This window comes from Heteronotia binoei, chromosome 10 (genome assembly GCF_032191835.1).
Source record: "Heteronotia binoei isolate CCM8104 ecotype False Entrance Well chromosome 10, APGP_CSIRO_Hbin_v1, whole genome shotgun sequence".
Taxonomy (NCBI): Eukaryota; Metazoa; Chordata; class Lepidosauria; order Squamata; family Gekkonidae; genus Heteronotia; species Heteronotia binoei.
The window spans coordinates 2847426-2869382 of record NC_083232.1 but is presented as its reverse complement, the minus strand read 5'-3'; the positions used below and the strand labels follow the sequence as shown (position 1 = coordinate 2869382).

The 21957-nt window shown below is 48.8% G+C and overlaps 1 protein-coding gene across 1 annotated transcript in view; it reads right to left on the bottom strand.

Moving 5' to 3' along the window:
• MAP4 (microtubule associated protein 4) overlaps window positions 1-21957 on the bottom strand; it is a 359198-nt gene that overhangs the window by 220355 nt on the left and 116886 nt on the right. The window lies entirely within an intron of this gene.

Below are 21957 nucleotides of genomic sequence, written 5' to 3'. Positions count from 1 at the left end.
TGCTTGGCGTTCACAAGGTCCCAGGTTCAACCCCCGGCATCTCCAGTGAAGAGGGCCAGATGGCAGCTGATGGGAAAGACCTGCCTGAGACCCTGGAGAGCTGCTGCTGCTCTAACAAGGCAACACTGACTTTGAGGGACTGAGGGTGTGATTCAGTATAAGGCAGCTTCATGGTTCCAGCGTACATACAACTCACAGCCTAGCAGCTCCCAGACACCATCTGCAACAAGGGATATCAAGCACTTGACTCAAGACGGCATAATAAGCTCCCCACACTGGAGCTGCATAAAAACCCTGGAGTACCAAGCTTAGAATAGATCAGGGCTGTCAAGGTTAAAGGTGACCCAGGTTGAAGGTGACCCAGGTTAAAGGTGACCCAGGTTAAAGTCCTCATTCCGCCATGAAGCCCATCTTTCAGCGAGCACACGAGTCACAGAGCTGTTGTGGGGGTAAACTGGGTGACTCCTTTGCGGGATGGAAAGGGGATAAAGGTTTGGAACACTTTCCCTATGAAGAAAGGTTAAAACGCTTGGGGCTCTCTAGCTTGGAGAAATGTCGACTGCAGGATGACATGATAGAGGTTTACAAGATTATGCATGGGATGGAGGAAGTAGAGAAAGAAGTACTTTTCTCCCTTTCTCACAATATAAGAACTCGTGGGCATTCAATGAAATTGCTGAGCAGTCGGGTTAAAATGGATAAAAGGAAGTATTTCTTCACCCAAAGGGTGATTAACAAGTGGAATTCACTGCCACAGGAGGTGGTGGCGGCTACAAGCATAGCCAGCATAAAGAGGGGATTGGATAAAAATATGGAGCAGAGGTCCATCAGTGGCTGTTAGCCACTCTGTGTGTGAGTGTGCGTGTTTTTTGGCCACTGTGACACAGTCTTGGACTGGATGGGCAATTGGCCTGATCCAACATGGCTTCTCTTAAGTTCTTATGTGACACAGGGTGTTGGCCTGGATGGGCCACTGGCCTGATCCAACAGGGCTTCACTTATATTCTTATGTGACACAGAATGTTGGACTGGATGGGCCATTGGCCTGATCCAACAGGGCTTCTCTTATGTTCTTATGTGACACAGAGTGTTGGCCCGGATGGGCCATTGGCCTGATCCAACAAGGCTTATCTTATGTTCTTATGTGACACAGAGTGTTGGACTGGATGGGCCATTGGCCTGATCCAACATGGCTTCTCATGTTCTTATGTGACACAGAATGTTGGACTGGATGGGCCATTGGCCTGATCCAACATGGCTTCTCTTATGTTCTTCTGTGACACAGAGTGTTGGACTGCATGGGCTATTGGCCTGATCCAACATGGCTTCTCTTATGTTCTTATGTGACACAGAGTGTTGGACTGGATGACCTGATCCAACATGGCTTCTCTTATGTGACACAGTGTGTTGGACTGGATGGGCCATTGGCCTGATCCAACATGGCTTCTCTTATGTTCTTATGAGAGATAAAAATGTCCTAGAGACACATACAGATTTCCGAACCCAGCATCTGGGAACAAGATACAAGCACAAAGGCATCTCAATAAATAAAAACGGCTGATCTATAAGCGGAGCCATCAAAAGATGCTATCAAAAGAGGTGGGAGCAGCACTTGCTACACAGACAACCATGAAAGAAAAAGCAGACCAAAGATGACTGCTCCCTGCTGCCTTGCACAGACACAGATCAGGGCTTCCGTCAGCAGCCTCAGGACAGCAAAGAGTAGTGAACCCACTCACACCACAAACGCATCAGCTCTTAAAACAGATGCTCCGAGTAAGCGGAAATCAGCCAAGACATTGACCGCAGTCCTTGCCAGATGTGGCCAGCCACACAGCTCATAAGCCTCTCTGCCTGCATCGCTCCAGCAGTGAAGTTAAGTTCGGATTATTCTTCCCCTGTGGACTGCTGCTGCAAAGTCCCATTGTGAAATGCTCCTGGGTCCTCTTTAGAACATAAGAGAAGCCCTGTTGGATCAAGCCAATGGCCCATCCAGTCCAACACTCTGCGTCACGTAAGAACATAAGAGAAGCCCTGTTGGATCAGGCCAATGGCCTGATCTGTATCTGTCCAACACTCTGTGTCACATAAGAACATAAGAGAAGCCCTGTTGGATCAAGCCAATGGCCCCTCCAGTCCAACACTCTGTGTCACATAAGAACAGAAGAGAAGCCCTGTTGGATCAGGCCAATGGCCCATCCAGTCCAACACTCTGTGTCACATAAGAACATAAGAGAAGCCCTGTTGGATCAAGCCAATGGACAATCCAGTCCAACTCTCTGTGTCACATAAGAACATATCCGTTTTAACCTGACTGTTCTTTCTCTCATACAGGCCCCCTGCATCAATTTGAAATTATTCAAACAATCGATTTTAAAAGGATGTCCAAACTCCCTAAACCCAGTGATTAGATACTATCGTACAATATACAATAGAGCCAGTCTGGTGTAGTGGTTAAGTGTGTGGGCTCTTATCTGGGAGAACCGGGTTTGATTCCCCACTCCTCCACTTGCACCTGCTGGAATGGCCTTGGGCCAGCCATAGCTCTGGCAGAGGTTGTCCTTGAAAGGGCAGCTGCTGGGAGAACCCTCTCCGTCCCACCCACCTCACAGGGTGTCTGTCGTGGGGGAAGAAGATAAAGGAAACTGTAAGCTGCTCTGAGCCTCTGATTCAGAGAGAAGGGTTGGGTATAAATCTGCAATTCTTCTTCTTCTTCTATACTCCTCTGTATGGCTTATTTTAGTAGGATCCCCTTATGTAATTTCTGTACCACTGACTGCGTCATGTCAATACTGATGCTATGCCTCAATGCTTTCTGAAGGTTCCAGACTTCCAAAATCCTAATGCATTTGGTGGCTGAATGTCCCATTTTGCTGCCTGTCCTGACTCACTCTGTGCAATCCACCTTGGGTCCCCGAGAGAAAAGCAGACTATAAATAATGTAAATAATGTAAAAAAAAATACATTTACATCCTACTAAAGGCTCAAAGGCTTGTTTTTATATAAGCACTTAAAGCAGCCGGACTCAAGTCCAGAGGCGCTTCAGAGATCAACAAGATAAGGGGAGGATCAAGGCTTTCAAGAATAAAAGCCCCCTTGTCAGAGTTTTGACTCTCAAAAGCTTATATGATGAACATCTTGTTGGTCTCTAAGGTGCTTCTAAACTTGAATCTAGTTTGGTGTAGTGGTTAAGTGCAAGGGCTCTTATCTGGGAGAACCGGGTTTGATTCCCCACTCCTCCCCTTGCAGCTGCTGGAATGGCCTTGGGTCAGCCAGAGCTCTAATAGAGAGCCAGTTGGGTGTAGTGGTTAAGTGTGCGGACTCTTATCTGGGAGAACCGGGTTTGATTCCCCACTCCTCCGCTTGCAGCTGCTGGAATGGCCTTGGGTCAGCCAGAGCTCTAATAGAGAGCCAGTTGGATGTAGTGGTTAAGTGCGTGGACTCTTATCTGGGGGAACCGGGTTTGATTCCCCACCTCCTCCACTTGCAGCTGCTGGAATGACCTTGGGTCAGCCATAGCTCTAATAGAGAGCCAGTTTGGTGTAGTGGTTAAGTGCACGGACTCTTATCTGGGAGAACCGGGTTTGATTCCCTACTCCTCCGCTTGCAGCTGCTGGAATGGCCTTGGGCCAGCCATAGCTCTAATAGAGAGCCAGTTTGGTGTAGTGGTGAAGTGTGAGGACTCTTATCTGGGAGAACCGGGTTTCATCCCCCATTCCTCCACTTGCACTTGCTGGAATGGCCTTGGGTCAGCCATAGCTCTAATAGAGAGCCAGTTTGGTGTAGTGGTTAAGTGCACGGACTCTTATCTGGGAGAGCCGGGTTTGATTCCCTACTCCTCCGCTTGCAGCTGCTGGAATGGCCTTGGGTCAGCAATAGCTCTAATAAGAGAGCCAGTTTGGTGTAGTGGTTAAGTCTGCGGACTCTTATCTGGGAGAACCAGGTTTGATTCCCCACTCCTCCGCTTGCAGCTGCTGGAATGGCCTTGGGTCAGCCACAGCTCTAACAGAGAGCCAGTTCGGTGTAGTAGTTAAGTGCACGGACTCTTATCTGGGAGAACCACGTATAATTCCCCACTCCTCCACTTGCACCTGCTAGAATGGCCTTGGGCCAGCCATAGCTCTAATAGAGAGCCAGTTTGGTGTAGTGGTGAAGTGTGCGGACTCTTATCTGGGAGAACCAGGTTTGATTCCCCACTCTTCCCCATGCAGCTGCTAGAATGGCCTTGGGTCAGCCATAACTCTAATAGAGAGCCAGTTTGGTGTAGTGGTGAAGTGTGTGGACTCTTATCTGGAAGAACCGGGTTTGATTCCCCACTCCTCCCCTTGCAGCTGCTGAAATGGCCTTGCGTCAGCCGGAGCTCTTGCAGAGCTGTCCTTGAAAGGGCAGCTGCTGTGAGAGCTCTCTCAGCCCCACCTACCTCACAAAGTGTCTGTTGGGAGGGAAGAAGGTAAAGGAGATTGTAGGCCACTCTTGAGACTCAGATTCAGAGAGAAGGGCAGGGTATAAATTTACAGTCTTCTTCTAATTGTTCTACCGCAGGCAAACTTGGCTGCCCTCCTGAAATGATCTTCACAAAGTGCCTAAAGGAGTGTGCCCTAAAACAGACCGTCAGGCTGCAGAGTAGGAAAGAAAGCATCCCTGGATACCAGCAGCCACATGAATCACTGCGTGAGTCACCTGGATCTTCCCGCTCCAAAAGGAGAAATCTACTTCCTAGCCATTTAGCTCTTAACCGTCTCTGTCCCTCTCGGGAGTGACCCAGCAACAGACTGTAAGTAAGTAAGTAAGTAAAATTTTATTTGTATCCCGCCCTCCCCCGCCAAGCAGGCTCAGGGCGGCTAACAGCATCCAAGAGTAAACAATACAATAATAAAAGCATTAAATTAACATTAAAACCAATCAATACTTAATTAAAACATTACTAAATCTGACAGTAACATTGTTGTTTGACGCTATACCTGTCAGTTGGTATAATAATAACAGATCCCTGAACCGGACCATTCTGGCGTTTTCCTTTATTGTACACTTATTGTTCAGCCGTTCATAAATGCCAGTTTGAAGAGGGCGGTCTTGCAGGCCCTGCGGAACTGATCAAGGTTCCGCAGGGCCGGCACCTCCTCTGGGAGCTGGTTCCAAAGGTATGGGGCCGTGGTAGAAAAGGCCCGTGCACGGGTAGTCGGAAGTTTCACTTCTCTTGGCCCAGGGATGGTCAATCTGTTTTTCCCTACTGACCTCAGTGCTCTCTGGGGCTCGTACAGGGAGAGACAGTCCCTCAAGTATGTCGGTCCTACTGTGAAGTAGTAAGCCACTGTCCTGCCAATGCCGTGAGCATATCCAAGGGCCAAGCTAGAAGTTACGGCATCTTCATGTCACCCACCACCTTTGTTTTAAAAATGCTTTAAAATGCAGCAGAGTGGATTCAAAATCCTGATTGTGCATGCAGCACAAAGGGACAAGGAACTCTTATTCCCCTCTTCACTCACGCACCTTTTTGAGTGTTAGAACTTCCACATTCAAAGTCAGTAAATCTCTGAATAGTGGTGGTTGCAGGTAACATCGGGGAAGGCTCAGCTGGTAAATTCTGCTGTTGGCTGTCCAGAGGAACTGTCTGGCTGCTGTGAGAGACGGGATGCTGGACTAGGTGGACCAGCAGGGCTCAAGTTCTTATCAAGGGAAGGCCTCAGCCTCTGTGCCCTGTCGTTGGCTCTCTAGAGTAACTGATTGGCTACTGCGTGAGACAAGAGGCTGCACTAGATGGACCAGTGTGATGTGACCCATGAGAGCTCTTCTGATGTGCTTAAGCACCCTGTAAGGCTTTCAAAAACACTTATACACAGTGTCGGAATCATGACAGTGAAACTGAAAAAGTGACTAGATTCTGGGCATCTGTTCTCATGCCTGGTGGTACTTCCTTGTCACTGGCAAAGGCACTCCCAGAAAGAGGCCGCCGAGTGCCCATGCAATTGAAGACCTCATCAAAGTCTCAGTGGCCGAGATGGCCCATGCTTGAACCTGTGAAAGAAGTTCCCACTGAGCTATCGTGAAACGCCTTGCTCCTTTCTGCACCACCTTCTTCCAATAAGGACACCGAGAGCGGAAGTTAAGTGGCAGGACAGAAATACGAGCAGCATGTAATCATCCACAGAATTCTTCTCTGGGGCTGTTACCTGGAACCAAGTAAGGACGACAAGGATTCCCATTCCCCACACTGGCCACAGCCTTGTCCCAGTAACTATTGCTTGAGAGCGGTGTTCCCTCTAAGCTGCAGAGCCTTGTGAGCAAAAATTCTACTGGCGTTAAAGCTGTGAGCTCCTGCATAAATTAAGTGTGCTCAGGGGTCATCCTTCCTGAGCGAAGACAAAAATGTGTGAGCTGGAGGCTAAAAATCTGTGAGCTAGAAGAAGATTTATATCCCGCCCTCCACTCCGAAGAGTCTCAGAGAGACTCACAATCTCCTTTACCTTCCTCCCCCACAACAAACACCCTGTGAGGTGGGTGGGGCTGGAGAGGGCTCTCACAGCAGCTGCCCTTTCAAGGACAGAGTCTCAGAGTGGCCTACAATGTCCTTTCCTTTCCTCCCTCACAACAGATACCCTATGAGCTGGGTGGGGCTGAGAGAGCTCTCCCAAAAGCAGCCCTTTCAAGGACAACCTCTGCCAGAGCTATGGCTGACCCAAGGCCATGCTAGCAGGTGCAAGTGAAGAAGTGGGGAATCAAACCCGGTTCTCCCAGATAAGAGTCCGCGCACTTAACCACTACAGCAAACTGGCTCTCTATTAGAGCTATGGCTGACCCAAGGCCATGCTAGCAGGTGCAAGTGGAGAAGTGGGGAATCAAACCCGGTTCTCCCAGATAAGAGTCCAGGCACTTCACCACTATGGCTGACCCAAGGCTGTTGCAGCAGCTGCAAGTGGAGGAGTGCGGAATCAAGCCCGGTTCTCCCAGATAAGAGTCCACGCACTTAACCACTACACCAAACTGGCTCTCTATTAGAGCTATGGCTGACCCAAGGCCATGCTAGCAGGTGCAAGTGAAGAAGTGGGGAATCAAACCCTGTTCTCCCAGATAAGAGTCTGCGCACTTAACCACTACACCAAACTGGCTCTCTATGAGAGCTCTGGCTGACCCAAGGCCATATCAGCAGCTGCAAGTGGAGGAGTGCAGAATCAAGCCCGGTTCTCCCAGATAAGAGTCCACGCACTTAACCACTACACCAAACTGGCTCTCTATTAGAGCTATGGCTGACCCAAGGCCATGCTAGCAGCTGCAAGTGAAGAAGTGGGGAATCAAACCCGGTTCTCCCAGATAAGAGTCCATGCACTTAACCACTACACCCAACTGGCTCTCTATTAGAGCTATGGCTGACCCAAGGCCATGCTAGCAGGTGCAAGTGAAGAAGTGGGGAATCAAACCCTGTTCTCCCAGATAAGAGTCCGCGCACTTAACCACTACACCAAACTGGCTCTCTATGAGAGCTCTGGCTGACCCAAGGCCATATCAGCAGCTGCAAGTGGAGGAGTGCAGAATCAAACCCGGTTCTCCCAGATAAGAGTCCGCGCACTTAACCACTACACCCAACTGGCTCTCTATTAGAGCTCTGGCTGACCCAAGGCCATTTCAGCAGCTGCAAGTGGAGGAGTGCAGAATCAAACCCGGTTCTCCCAGATAAGAGTCCACACACTTAACCACTACACCCAACTGGCTCTCTATTAGAGCTCTGGCTGACCCAAGGCCATCCCAGCAGCTGCAAGTGGAGGAGTGGAGAATCAAACCCGGTTCTCCCAGATAAGAGTCCTCACACTTAACCACTACACCCAACTGGCTAACTAAGCGTAGAGGGAACATTGCTTGAGAGGGAACAGGATGGCCATAAATAAGCGGTGAGCTATGATGTGGAAGCAAACAGAACAGCTTGACGCCATTTAATGCATGCAAAAGATGCGCACAAGTGAAATGCATTAAAAGGGGAGTGTACCCTCCTGGTTGTTATGGAAACAATGTGCTGTGCACTGCAAAGCAACCGATCGCTTTAAAAGCTCTAGCTCAAGTAATGCACTGTGTCTTTGGGTTGAATAAGACTTCTACTGAATGCAGAATTGCCAGGCTCTGAGAGACCTGCCTGCAGCTTCTTCCACTAAATCCAGCAGCAGAGCCCTCTGGAGGAAAAACGAGGCCCACAAACGCTTCCTGGCATGCAGAGTGGATTCAAAAGCTCAATTCTGGAGGGGCACGCCACAAGGACAGCCTGGGGAATCGCCGGATCTCTCTTCAGGCTTACACCAGCCGCTCAGGGAGACACAAGTACATGTCATACAAAGGTGTTAGCAATTTCAGCCATATACACTTTAAAAAACAGAGGGCGCAGGCTCTTTTCCAAATCCTGCCTTGACAGAAATCAGGAAAACAAACTCAGAACACACAAGCACAAGGATGAGCCAGTTTGGTGTAGTGGTTAAGTATGCGAACTCTTATCTGGGAGAACCAGGTTTGATTCCCCACTCCTCCCCTTGCGGCTGCTGGAATGGCCTTGGGTCAGCCAGAGCTCTAATAGAGAGCCAGTTGGGTATAGTGGTTAAGTGTGCGGACTCTTATCTGGGAGAACCAGGTTTGATTCCCCGCTCCTCCTGTTGCAGCTGCTGGAATGGCCTTGGGTGAGCCGTAGCTCTGGCAGAGGTTGTCCTTGAAAGAGCAGCTGCTGTGAGAGCCCTCTCAGCCCCATCCACCTCACAGGGTGTCTGTTGTGGCGGAGGAAGGGAAAGGAGATTGTGAGCCGCTCTGAGACTCTTCAGAGTGGAGGGCGGGATATAAATCCAATATCTTCATCTACCTCACAGGGTGTCTGTTGTGGGGGGGTAGAAGGTAAAGGAGATTGTGAGCCGCTCTGAGACTCTTCGGAGTGGAGGGCGGGATATAAATCCAATATCTTCATCTACCTAACAGGGTGTCTGTTGTGGGGGGGTAGAAGGTAAAGGAGATTGTGAGCCGCTCTGAGACTCTTCGGAGTGGAGGGCGGGATATAAATCCAATATCTTCATCTACCTCACAGGGTGTTTGTTGTGGGGGAGGAAGGTAAAGGAGATTGTGAGCCTCTCTGAGACTCTTCGGAGTGGAGGGCGGGATATAAATCCAATATCTTCCTCTACCTCACAGGGTGTTTGTTGTGGGGGAGGAAGGTAAAGGAGATTGTGAGCCGCTCTGAGACTCTTTGGAGTGGAGGGCGGGATATAAATATCTTCTTCTTCTTCTTTCTCTTGACCAAGCCATTTACCAAAAGCTGGCTGAAAGTGGGTTTATATGCAATTATTTGCCCAGAAAGATGCAAGAGAGAGGCATTTATAGCATAAACTCTCATTCTTCCATCGTGACGGCTGGCTTCTGTGGAGGGGTGTGGACATCGCTCGCCTCAACCTTTTGCATTTCACTTTCTCCACGTTGCAAGAGAATACAGCCAGCACCCCCTGGTGGGCATTTAAAGACTTTCACACAAGGTGCCTTATAAATTTGGAATAATATAATGTTTAAGCAACCAGACTCTTCATAAAGTGAGCTGGAAGGATAAATACGTCGCTTAGCAAGAGCACATCTGACTGGTAGAGCTGTAAGTGCTATCAATGGAGAGGAGAGGGGTGCTGGCCTATACAATTTTAAGATCTCTTCTCAGCAAATTCCCTTACTCAATATTTGATGAAATAAATGGGATATAACTTGGAAGGAGAACAGGGGGCTGTACTTAGAATCACAGAATCATAGAGTCGGAAGGGACCTCTAGGGTCATTTAGTCCAACCCCCTGCACAATGCAGGAAACTCACAAACACCTCCCCCTAAATTCACAGGATCTTCATTGCTGTCAGAGGGCCATCTAGCCTCTTTTACTTTACTTTACTTTATTCGATTTATATCCCACCCTACCCCACCGAGGTGGGCTCAGGGCGGCTTACAACAATAAAAGCTAACAAAGGTCGATTTAAATACAATTAAAATTATACAATAAAATACATAAAAGCCTAAAAATACATAAAACTCACATCGATATACACTATGCTACTATTACTTAAATCAGTCCTTCAAATTTCCAATATTCAGTAATCTGATGTTTAAGATTTAATATTCAGGCATTCTGCTCACAGTTAATTATATGCCAACCGGAAGAGGGTTGTTTTACAGGCCCTGCGGAACTGTTCAAGGTTCCTCTGTTTAAAAACCTCCAAGGAAGGAGAGCCCACCACCTCCCAAGGAGGAAGCCTGTTCCACTGAGGAATCGCTCTGACAGTCAGGAAGTGCTTCCTAATGTTGAGCCGGAAACTCTTTTGATTTAATTTCAATGCACTGATTCTGGTCCGACCTTCTGGGGCCACAGAAAGCACCTCCACTCCATCCTCTATAGGATAGCCCTTCAAGGACTTGAAGACGGTGATCATATCACCTCTCCGTCATCTCCTCTCCAGGCTAAACATCCCCAGCTCCTTCAACCTTTCCGCATAGGACAGTCTCCAGACCCCTCACCATCTTCGTCGCCTTCCTCTGGACCCGTTCCAGCTTATCTATATCCTTCTTAAAATGTGGTGCCCAAAACAGAACACAAGACTCCAGGTAAGGTCTTACCAGAGCAGAGTCAAGCGATACCATCACATCACGTGGTCTGGACACTAGACTTCTGTTGATACAGCCTAAAATTGCATTTGCCTTTTTAGCCGCCGCATCACACTTTTGACTCATGTTCAGCGTATGATCCACTAAGACTTCGAGATCCTACTGCTGTTCCTGGATTTAAGAGCAGCCTGTGGTAGGAGGGACTGGGCCATCTCACTGGGACGTCTGGAACCGGAAGGATTTAAAAATCATGACTCCTTGAGTGAGCTCCATTTAGAACTGCGTATTTTTTTTGAAATGGGGAATGTATGCCATCGTATAAATAGAGCAAAAGAATGCAGAAGAGAGATGGTTCCAATTTTTTCCAACGATGAAATTTTGTTAGTTTGGAAAAAAGAAACTAACTTATTGAGTCCATGGCTCACTCAGTTTGAAAAGCTGATATATTCTGAATCTGTCCCAGAGGGACTGTTTTCGAGAATATACCCATGTTTATTGGATGACCCTCCATTAACAGCTTCGAGAAATGCCAAGAACTCACACGTGAACGGATAAGGGAGAATGACTGGCAGATACTTTTAACTTCTTTAGCCACATCTGCTATAAATGTGAGGATAAAAGAATCTTTTTTAAAAAATAAAATTCTATACTGATGGCCCTTAACTCCTCAGAAGCTCAACCAGATGTTTCATACAAACCATGCTGGAAATGTGGTCAGAAGGGTGGAGATTTCACTCACGTGTCCCTGCCGTAAACGAGTTCCAGAAAGCTATTCTTAGAGAAGCAAAGCGTTTAATGGGGTGCGCACAGACCAATGATCCAAAACGGTCGTTACTGAGGCTTTTGCCAATAGATGTTCAGAAAGCCCAGAAAGAAACGGCTCTCCAACGCGTCCCCTGAGCATTGTTCCAAGGTCAAACACTGACACTAAAGCAGAGCACGCAGTTGCTAGAAAGGTAGGCGGAAACAGCAGGCTGAGCGTGTGCCCCTTCCCTCCCCTCCCCGCCCCCCCCCCCCCCAGGCAACAATCCCTCAGTATTACATAAAAGTACCAGAAGAATAAGAGGATTAGCAAGACACTGTCAAATTATGATGTTCAGCCACTTGAGGGAACTACCTTGCCTGCCGTGGTCATCCTTGTTGGGGGGGGGGGGGGGGGAATGCCTAGAATTTGGGGGTGGCAAAGAGTCGCCCCCAATTTGCTCAGTGACCTGGCTTAATCCTCCTACAGCAAACCACTCCCCCCACACTCCCGCATTCATACAATTCACCAAAGGTCTGGGCCAGAGTCCACTGATTGCTTGTTAAGCTTGACTAATCTGATCGACTCAGTTTAGTTAGCCAAACCACCCCCTCCCCGTAGCGCTGATGGAACAGCCGGTTCCCCGAGGGATCTGGTTCCACCTCCCGCTGCACCATCTGCGGGAAGTCCAGAGACGCATGGAGTCAGCCAGTGGTGGAGACCGGTCCTGTTCCGCGGCCTCAGGAATCAAGAAGGCGGGACTACAAGCAGTGTTCCCTCTAAGCTGAGTTAGCGTGAGCTAGCTCACAGATTTTTAGCCACTGGCTCACACATTTTTGCGTTAGCTCGGGAAAAATGGCCCCAGAGCACAATAACTGACGCAGTAGCTCACAGCTTTAATGCCGGTAGCTCACAACTTTAATACCAGTAGCTCACAAAGTAGAATTCTTGCTTACAAGGCCCTGCAGCTTAGAGGAAACACTGATCACAAGGAATTGCACTCCTCCAATCAGCGTGAAGGACTCAAGATGCATTCATAGTGTTATGCATGAGACATGAGGCTGCTGTATATTCTCAGACCGGCAGCGTGCTGTCCACCATGTTTAAGCCCCATCCTTCCTCCAACAATCTCAGTTCAGGGCAGCTCCTTCTTTTTCACACGCCAAGAAAACTGCAAATGGCTCAATGCGGAAACAACTTGAAGGAAACTACCGTTCCACGCAAAAAGCGAGCAGGGCCTGGTGGCAGACAGCATTGGGTTTTGATCAGGGGATCATACAGAGGATGGGGTGGAATTGTCTCCTGCGGCCCCAGAAGGTGGGACCACAACCAATGGGTTGGAATTCAATCAAAACAGCTTCCGGCTCAACATTAGGAAGAACTTCCCGACTGCCAGAGCGGTTCCTCAGCAGAACAGGCTTCCTCAGGAGGTGGTGGGCTCTCCTTCCTTGGAGGCTTTGAAACAGAGGCTAGATGGCCATCTGACAGCAATGAAGATCCTGTGAATTTAGGGGGAGGTGTTTGTGAGTTTCCTGCATTGAGCAGGGGGTTGGACTAGATGGCCCTGGAGGTCCCTTCCAGTTCTATGATTCTATGACTGTTAAGAGCAGTTCCTCAGTGGAACAGGCTTCCTCAAGAAGTGTGGGCTCTCCTTCCTTGGAGGTTTTTCAACAGAGGCTAGATGGCCATCTGACAGCAATGAAGATTCTGTGAATTTAGGGGGAGGTATTTGTGGGTTTTCTGCAGGGGGTTGGACTCGATGACCCTAGAGGTCCCTTCCAACTCTAGGATTCTAGGATTCTATGATTCCTGACCATTAGAGTAGTTCCTCAGTGGAACAGGCTTCCTCTTCGGGAGGTGGTGGGCTCTCCTTCCTTGGAGGTTTTGAAACAGAGGCTATATGGCCATCTGACAGCAATGAGGATCCAGTGAGTTTAGGGGAAGGTGTTTGTGAGTTTCCTGCATTGTGCAGGGGGTTGGACTAGATGGCCCTGGAGGTCCCTTCCAGTTCTACGATTCTATGACTTTTAATAAAGAGCAGTTCCTCAGTGGAACAGGCTTCCTTGAGAGGTGGTGGGCTCTCCTTCCTTGGAGGTTTTTCAACAGAGGCTAGATGGCCATCTGACAGCAATGAAGATTCTGTGAATTTAGGGGGAGGTATTTGTGGGTTTTCTGCAGGGGGTTGGACTCGATGACCCTAGAGGTCCCTTCCAACTCTAGGATTCTATGATTCCTGACCATTAGAGTAGTTCCTCAGTGGAACAGGCTTCCTCTTTGGGAAGTGGTGGGCTCTCCTTCCTTGGAGGTTTTTAAACAGAGGCTAGATAGCCATCTGACAGCAATGAAGATCCTGTGAGTTTAGAGGGAGATGTTTGTGAGTTTCCTGCACTGTGCAGGGGGTTGGACTGGATGACCCTGGAGGTCCCTTCCAACTCTAGGATTCTATGATCCTGGGTTTAAGCCCTGCCTTCTCCACAGACACACTCCGTGGCCTTGGATATGGCACTCAGTCAATTCCACCACTCCTCAGCAGTAAAACAGGAACAATTCCCATGCAGTCTTATCACAAGGATACAGAACGACTGCAGGAAGAAGAGGAGGAAGAAGAAGAGGAAGAGGAAGAAGACGTTGTTGAGGGTAAAATGGAGGAGAGGAGAATGATGTACTGTGCTTTGGGTCCCCATTGAGGAGAAAGGCAGGGTTATAAATGAATTAAATAAATAAATTCCCAATCCGAAACATGGGAATTAATACCAATTTTAGCTTATCAGGTTGTCATAACAATTACCATTCATGCAACTTGATCGCCACCAAACCGGGACCAAACCCCCAATGGACGTGTAGTAACATATACCAACTTTTGAGTTCCAAATCACTGGTTTGGCTTGCAAAATCTTTATTGCTTTCTACGCTGCCTCCCAGATGCATCCAAAGCATTTGTTGTTCTGAGGGCAGAGGTAGGGAAATAGAGCAATTACATGCAAAGTGTGAAACACGAGCCAAGAAAGCGTGAGCAAGTTCTCCCAAAGAGAAGAGAAAGGGGTTGCATTTGGAGCCTGGAAGGGTTTGCATCCCTCGACAACCCCACATACTGTAAGTCACCAATTCCCCCACCCTAGGAGAGCAAGTTTGGTGTAGTGGTTAAGTGCGCGGACTCTTATCTGGGAGAACCAGGTTTGATTCCCCACTCCTCCACTTGCACCTGCTGGAATGGCCTTGGGTCAGCCAGAGCTCTAATAGAGAGCCAGTTGGGTGTAGTGGTTAAGTGTGCGGACTCTTATCTGGGAGAACCGGGTTTGATTCCCCACTCCTCCACTTGCACCTGCTAGCATGGCCTTGGGTCAGCCATAGCTCTGGCAGAGGTTGTCCTTGAAAGGGCAGCTGCTGTGAGAGCCCTCTGCAGCCACACCCACCTCACAGGGTGTTTGTTGTGGGGGAGGAAGGAAAAGGAGATTGTGAGCCGCTCTGAGACTCTTCGGACTGGAGGGCGGGATATAAATCCAATATCTTCTTCTTCCTCTTCTTCTTCTTCTATTTTGAAAGCTAATATTAGGCACTTCTCCTAACAGGAAAGGAATTCTGTGCCTTTCCAGGAAAGGCAAGGTTACACTTAAGCAGAAGAGAAAGTTATACATCCTGACACAAGATGGAAGTTTACTTTTAAAGACAGGTTACATAAACAAGGATTCTCCACAGCAGAGCCCAGAGCATTGTTACGTAAGAGCAACAGGGAAGTTTGTTCCAGACAATGGGGGCAGAAGACTAGCGAGAGGGGGGGGGTGTTATTTGCAAAAAAGGAGAGAGAACAGCTTTAGAAATCAAGGAACTTCATCGGAGTGAAGAAAAAGAAGCAAAGGGCAGCCATCTTTATGGTGAATGTTGATGCCAAACGTGCCGGTGAGCCAGCAACAAAAAAAACCCCCACCCAGATGATGAGACACAGCAGCAGAGAGAGGAAAAAAAAAAGACTTTAGCAAAGGCATTCGGAACTAACTGGAGAAGATGAGATCAGAAAGGCAGGCAGCCAGACGGGAAGCAGTGACAGCGGTCTAGACACGAGGCAGCGAGATGCCGCCCAGAGCATTTTAGCCCTTGGAAGCAGCAAGAGAGAGAGAGAGAGGAGAGCGATTTGGAGCCGGGTGGAAGAGGAATGGGAGGAGGCAAAGAGGAAAGGCTTCATGCTGCTGAGAAAGGGGAATAATCAACAAAAACGGATCACAATTGATAAGACAGGCAATGATTTGTCTGTTCTGCCACCCTGTTATTATTTATTGAGTGATACTGAGGGGGTGGTTAGTGAGGCTGTGGCAAAATTTCTGGCTGACATCCTTAAATTTAATTCTGACCATGTTTGAATGCATCTGTAAGCTCGGTTTTATCTTGATTTTATCTCCAATGTTTAAATTTTTATATTCTGTGTATTTTTATCTGAATCTATTATGCCATTAAAGGTTTGGTATGGTATGGACAGGCAATGAAAGAAACCAATCCTGTGATGCACTGGCTAATAATGTTTAATAAAACCATTTCAAAACCTTTAAAATATCTTTTTGTCCTTCACTAGAAATAACAATTCCACACAACAATGTTATCACAGAGGTCCACTCTCACATTCCAATATTACAAGAAAGGTCCTATGAGCACCTGGATATAGGCTCATTTCGTTAATGGACTTCCTCAGGAGTAACCCTCCCTGTATTTCTTCCAGGGTTACCAGACTCTTATAACAACCCAATGTTAATGCTCTTCTGCAACATCTTCTACCTTAAATGCTCTCATCCACTCAATGACACTTAAGTGCATATATTTATATTAGGAGCTTGAGTCCGTCCACACTTATTCATTTAACCAGATGCACAAGCCTTCTGGAGTTTGCTGGCCAAGAGCTCTCTGCAATATTTTTATTGGAAGCAAGCTGCTCTTATAGATGGTCAATTGCTCTTATACTCTCTATAATAATTATTTACTCATTCATTCTTAATTTCAGACAAGCCATTCTTTTGACAGCAAATTAGCTCAAAGTCACTTAAGTGCAAAATTTTAAGCTGGCCAGTCCTGTGCCTCTTCTATAGCTGAATACAAAAACCTCTTAGAGCAGGGGTGTCAAACATGCAGCCTGGGGGCCGAATCAGGCCCCCGAGCAACTGGCTGTCATCTGCTTCCTTCTGCATAACAGCTTGTTTTGCAAGGCTTGCTGAACTGCACCAGGAGTTACAGAGCAAAACCTCTGTTTTCTGCATTGGCTGAGGCTCCTCCCTTGGGGAGGAAGTGGCGGGGAGGCAGAGATTGCTTTGCCAGGCTCTCTCAATAGCGGAGCAACTGAGCCAAGCCTCTCTTCCTTCTATTGGCTGAGGCCCCTCTCCCTCCCGAGGAAGGAAGGAAAGAGCCAGAGCTTCTTTTGCGCAGTTCCTTGGATCCCATGGGAGAAATACCTTTGAGACCAATGAGTGCTAAAGTCTTAAGCATGTTTCAAGTTTTCTTTTAAAAAAAATCTTTACATGCGTTTTGTCTGTGTTCTTTATAAAGTCTATATCTCTGCTACCTAATCTTAAACGGCGCAGCCCGACATGACCCGGCCAGGTCTCATTTATGTCAGATATGGCCCTCATAACAACATGAATTCAACACCCCTGTCTTAAAGTCTACTAGCAAATGCACTATCTGAGAAAGGGGAGGCATCAGCAACTCCAGTCCTGAGCCAAAAAGGGGGCACGGGAGTCTCTGCGAAGGGAAAACACTAGGCTGGTTTCTTACAGTCCCTTCACAGAACAGACCTGGCGTCAAGTCGTAAGGTTAGATTGAAGATGACAATGCAACTAACACCACAGACACAAACACCTTGATCTGGAAATCCTAAGCCTCCTTTAATACTGAATTCTCTGACCCTCAAGACAACCAGGTCACACAAATATTCAACCAGGGGGAAAAAATTAGTTTCCCTATGAAATTTGGAACACTTTCCCAATTGGACCACTTTCCCTATGGAGAAAGGTTAAAACGCTTGGGGCTCTTTAGCTTGGAGAAACGTCGACTGCGGGGTGACATGAGAGAGGTTGACAAGATTATGCATGGGATGGAGAAAGCAGAGAAATAAGTCCTTTTCTCCCTCTCTCACAATACAAGAACTCGTGGGCATTCAATGAAATTGGTGAGCAGTCGGGTTAGAACGGATAAAAGGAAGTCCTTCTTCACCCAAAGGGTGATTAACATATGGAATTCACTGCCCAAGAGGTGGCGGCGGCTACAAGCATAGCCAGCTTCAAGAGGGGATTGGATAAAAATAGGGAGCAGAGGTCCAACAGTGGCTATTAGCCACAGTGTGTGTGTGTATTTTGGCCACTGTGTGACACAGAGGGTTGGACTGGATGGGCCACTGGCCTGATCCAACAGGGTTTCTCTTATGTTCTTATGTGACACAGAGTGCTGGACTGAATGGGCCACTGGCCTGATCCAACAGGGCTTCTCTTATGTTCTTATGTGACACAGAGTGTTGGACTGGATGGGCCACTGGCCTGATCCTACATGGCATCTCTTATGTTCTTATGTGACACAGAGTGCTGGACTGGAGGGGCCACTGGCCTGATCCAACAGGGCTTCTCTTATGTTCTTCTGTGACACAGAGTGTTGGACTGGATGGGCCACTGGCCTGATCCTACATGGCATCTCTTATGTTCTTATGTGACACAGAGTGCTGGACTGGAGGGGCCACTGGCCTGATCCAACAGGGCTTCTCTTATGTTCTTCTGTGACACAGAGTGTTGGACTGAATGGGCCACTGGCCTGATCCTACATGGCATCTCTTATGTTCTTATGTGACACAGAGTGCTGGACTGGAGGGGCCATTGGCCTGATCCAACAGGGCTTCTCTTATGTTCTTCTGTGACACAGAGTGTTGGACTGGAGGGGCCACTGGCCTGATCCTACATGGCATCTCTTATGTTCTTATGTGACACAGAGTGCTGGACTGGAGGGGCCACTGGCCTGATCCAACAGGGCTTCTCTTATGTTCTTCTGTGACACAGAGTGTTGGACTGGATGGGCCACTGGCCTGATCCTACATGGCATCTCTTATGTTCTTATGTGACACAGAGTGCTGGACTGGAGGGGCCACTGGCCTGATCCAACAGGGCTTCTCTTATGTTCTTATGTGACACAGAGTGCTGGACTGGAGGGGCCACTGGCCTGATCCAACAGGGCTTCTCTTATGTTCTTTTGTGACACAGAGTGTTGGACTGGAGGGGCCACTGGCCTGATCCAACATGGCTTCTCTTATGTTCTTTTGTTACACAGAGTGCTGGACTGGATGGGCCACTGGCCTGATCCAACAGGGCTTCTCTTATGTTCTTATGTGACAGAGTGCTGGACTGGATGGGCCACTGGCCTGATCCAACAGGGCTTCTCTTCTGTTCTTATGTGACACAGAGGTTGGACTGGAGGGGCCATCGGCCTGATTCAACAGGGCTTCTCTTATGTTCTTATGTGACACAGAGTGTTGGACTGGAGGGGCCACTGGCCTGATCCAACAGGGCTTCTCTTATGTTCTTATGTGACACAGAGTGTTGGACTGGAGGGGCCACTGGCCTGATTCAACAGGGCTTCTCTTATGTTCTTATGTGACACAGAGTGCTGGACTGGAGGGGCCACTGGCCTGATCCAACAGGGCTTCTCTTATGTTCTTTTGTGACACAGAGTGCTGGACTGAATGGGCCATTGGCCTGATCCAACAGGGCTTCTCTTATGTTCTTATGTGACACAGAGTGTTGGACTGGAGGGGCCACTGGCCTGATCCAACAGGGCTTCTCTTATGTTCTTATGTGACACAGAGTGTTGGACTGGATGGGCCACTGCCCTGATCCAACAGGGCTTCTCTTATGTTCTTATGTGACACAGAGTGTTGGACTGGAGGGGCCACTGGCCTGATCCAACAGGGCTTCTCTTATGTTCTTATGTGACACAGAGTGTTGGACTGGAGGGGCCACTGGCCTGATCCAACAGGGCTTCTCTTATGTTCTTATGTGACACAGAGTGTTGGACTGGAGGGGCCACTGGCCTGATCCAACAGGGCCTCTCTTATGTTCTTTTGTGACATAGAGTGTTGGACTGGATGGGCCATTGGCCTGATCCAACATGGCTTCTCTTATGTTCTTATGTGACACAGAGTGTTGGACTGGAGGGGCCACTGGCCTGATCCAACAGGGCTTCTCTTATGTTCTTATGTGACACAGAGTGTTGGACTGGAGGGGCCATTGGCCTGATCCAACAGGGCCTCTCTTATGTTCTTATGTGACACAGAGTGTTGGACTGGAGGGGCCACTGGCCTGATCCAACAGGGCTTCTCTTATGTTCTTATGTGACACAGAGTGTTGGACTGGAGGGGCCACTGGCCTGATCCAACATGGCTTCTCTTATGTTCTTATGTGACACAGAGTGTTGGACTGGAGGGGCCACTGGCCTGATCCAACAGGGCTTCTCTTATGTTCTTATGTGACACAGAGTGTTGGACTGGAGGGGCCACTGGCCTGATCCAACAGGGCTTCTCTTATGTTCTTTTGTGACACAGAGTGCTGGACTGGAGGGGCCAGTGGCCTGACCCAACAGGGCTTCTCTTATGTTCTTATGTGACACAGAGTGTTGGACTGGAGGGGCCACTGGCCTGATCCAACAGGGCCTCTCTTATGTTCTTATGTGACACAGAGTGTTGGACTGGAGGGGCCACTGGCCTGATCCAACAGGGCTTCTCTTATGTTCTTTTGTGACACAGAGTGTTGGACTGGAGGGGCCACTGGCCTGATCCAACAGGGCTTCTCTTATGTTCTTATGTGACACAGAGTGTTGGACTGGAGGGGCCACTGGCCTGATCCAACAGGGCTTCTCTTATGTTCTTATGTGACACAGAGTGTTGGACTGGAGGGGCCACTGGCCTGATCCAACAGGGCTTCTCTTATGTTCTTTTGTGACACAGAGTGCTGGACTGGAGGGGCCAGTGGCCTGACCCAACAGGGCTTCTCTTATGTTCTTATGTGACACAGAGTGTTGGACTGGAGGGGCCACTGGCCTGATCCAACAGGGCCTCTCTTATGTTCTTATGTGACACAGAGTGTTGGACTGGAGGGGCCACTGGCCTGATCCAACAGGGCTTCTCTTATGTTCTTTTGTGACACAGAGTGTTGGACTGGAGGGGCCACTGGCCTGATCCAACAGGGCTTCTCTTATGTTCTTTTGTGACACAGAGTGCTGGACTGGAGGGGCCAGTGGCCTGACCCAACAGGGCTTCTCTTATGTTCTTATGTGACACAGAGTGTTGGACTGGAGGGGCCACTGGCCTGATCCAACAGGGCCTCTCTTATGTTCTTATGTGACACAGAGTGTTGGACTGGAGGGGCCACTGGCCTGATCCAACAGGGCTTCTCTTATGTTCTTTTGTGACACAGAGTGTTGGACTGGAGGGGCCACTGGCCTGATCCAACAGGGCTTCTCTTATGTTCTTATGTGACACAGAGTGTTGGACTGGAGGGGCCACTGGCCTGATCCAACAGGGCTTCTCTTATGTTCTTATGTGACACAGAGTGCTGGACTGGAGGGGCCACTGGCCTGATCCAACAGGGCTTCTCTTATGTTCTTATGTGACACAGAGTGTTGGACTGGAGGGGCCACTGGCCTGATCCAACAGGGCATCTCTTATGTTCTTATGTGACACAGAGTGCTGGACTGGAGGGGCCACTGGCCTGATCCAACAGGGCTTCTCTTATGTTCTTATGTGACACAGAGTGTTGGACTGGATGGGCCACTGGCCTGATCCTACATGGCATCTCTTATGTTCTTATGTGACACAGAGTGTTGGACTGGAGGGGCCACTGGCCTGATCCAACAGGGCTTCTCTTATGTTCTTATGTGACACAGAGTGCTGGACTGGAGGGGCCACTGGCCTGATCCAACAGGGCTTCTCTTATGTTCTTTTGTGACACAGAGTGTTGGACTGGAGGGGCCACTGGCCTGATCCAACAGGGCTTCTCTTATGTTCTTATGTGACACAGAGTGTTGGACTGGAGGGGCCACTGGCCTGATCCAACAGGGCATCTCTTATGTTCTTATGTGACACAGAGTGCTGGACTGGAGGGGCCACTGGCCTGATCCAACAGGGCTTCTCTTATGTTCTTATGTGACACAGAGTGTTGGACTGGAGGGGCCACTGGCCTGATCCAACAGGGGTTCTCTTATGTTCTTATGTGACACAGAGTGTTGGACTGGAGGGGCCACTGGCCTGATCCAACAGGGCATCTCTTATGTTCTTATGTGACACAGAGTGCTGGACTGGAGGGGCCAGTGGCCTGACCCAACAGGGCCTCTCTGATGTTCTTAATTCCCCGCTCATCATCTGCCACCACTGTTACCGGAATCATCCTGGGTGGGGTTGGGTGGTGTGTAGGCAACACGGAATGGCAGCCCACCCAGTCCTCGGTTTGACAAATCCAGACACGGCTGCTTCCCTCCTCGGCCCTGCGTTGCTCTGCTTCGCGGCATCCAGCAATTCCGCTCTCCCAAAACTAATCCAATGCACCGTCAGGAACGTCAGTTCCTCTCCAGGCCCACTGATAACCCGCCATTGTCATGCCAACCATGC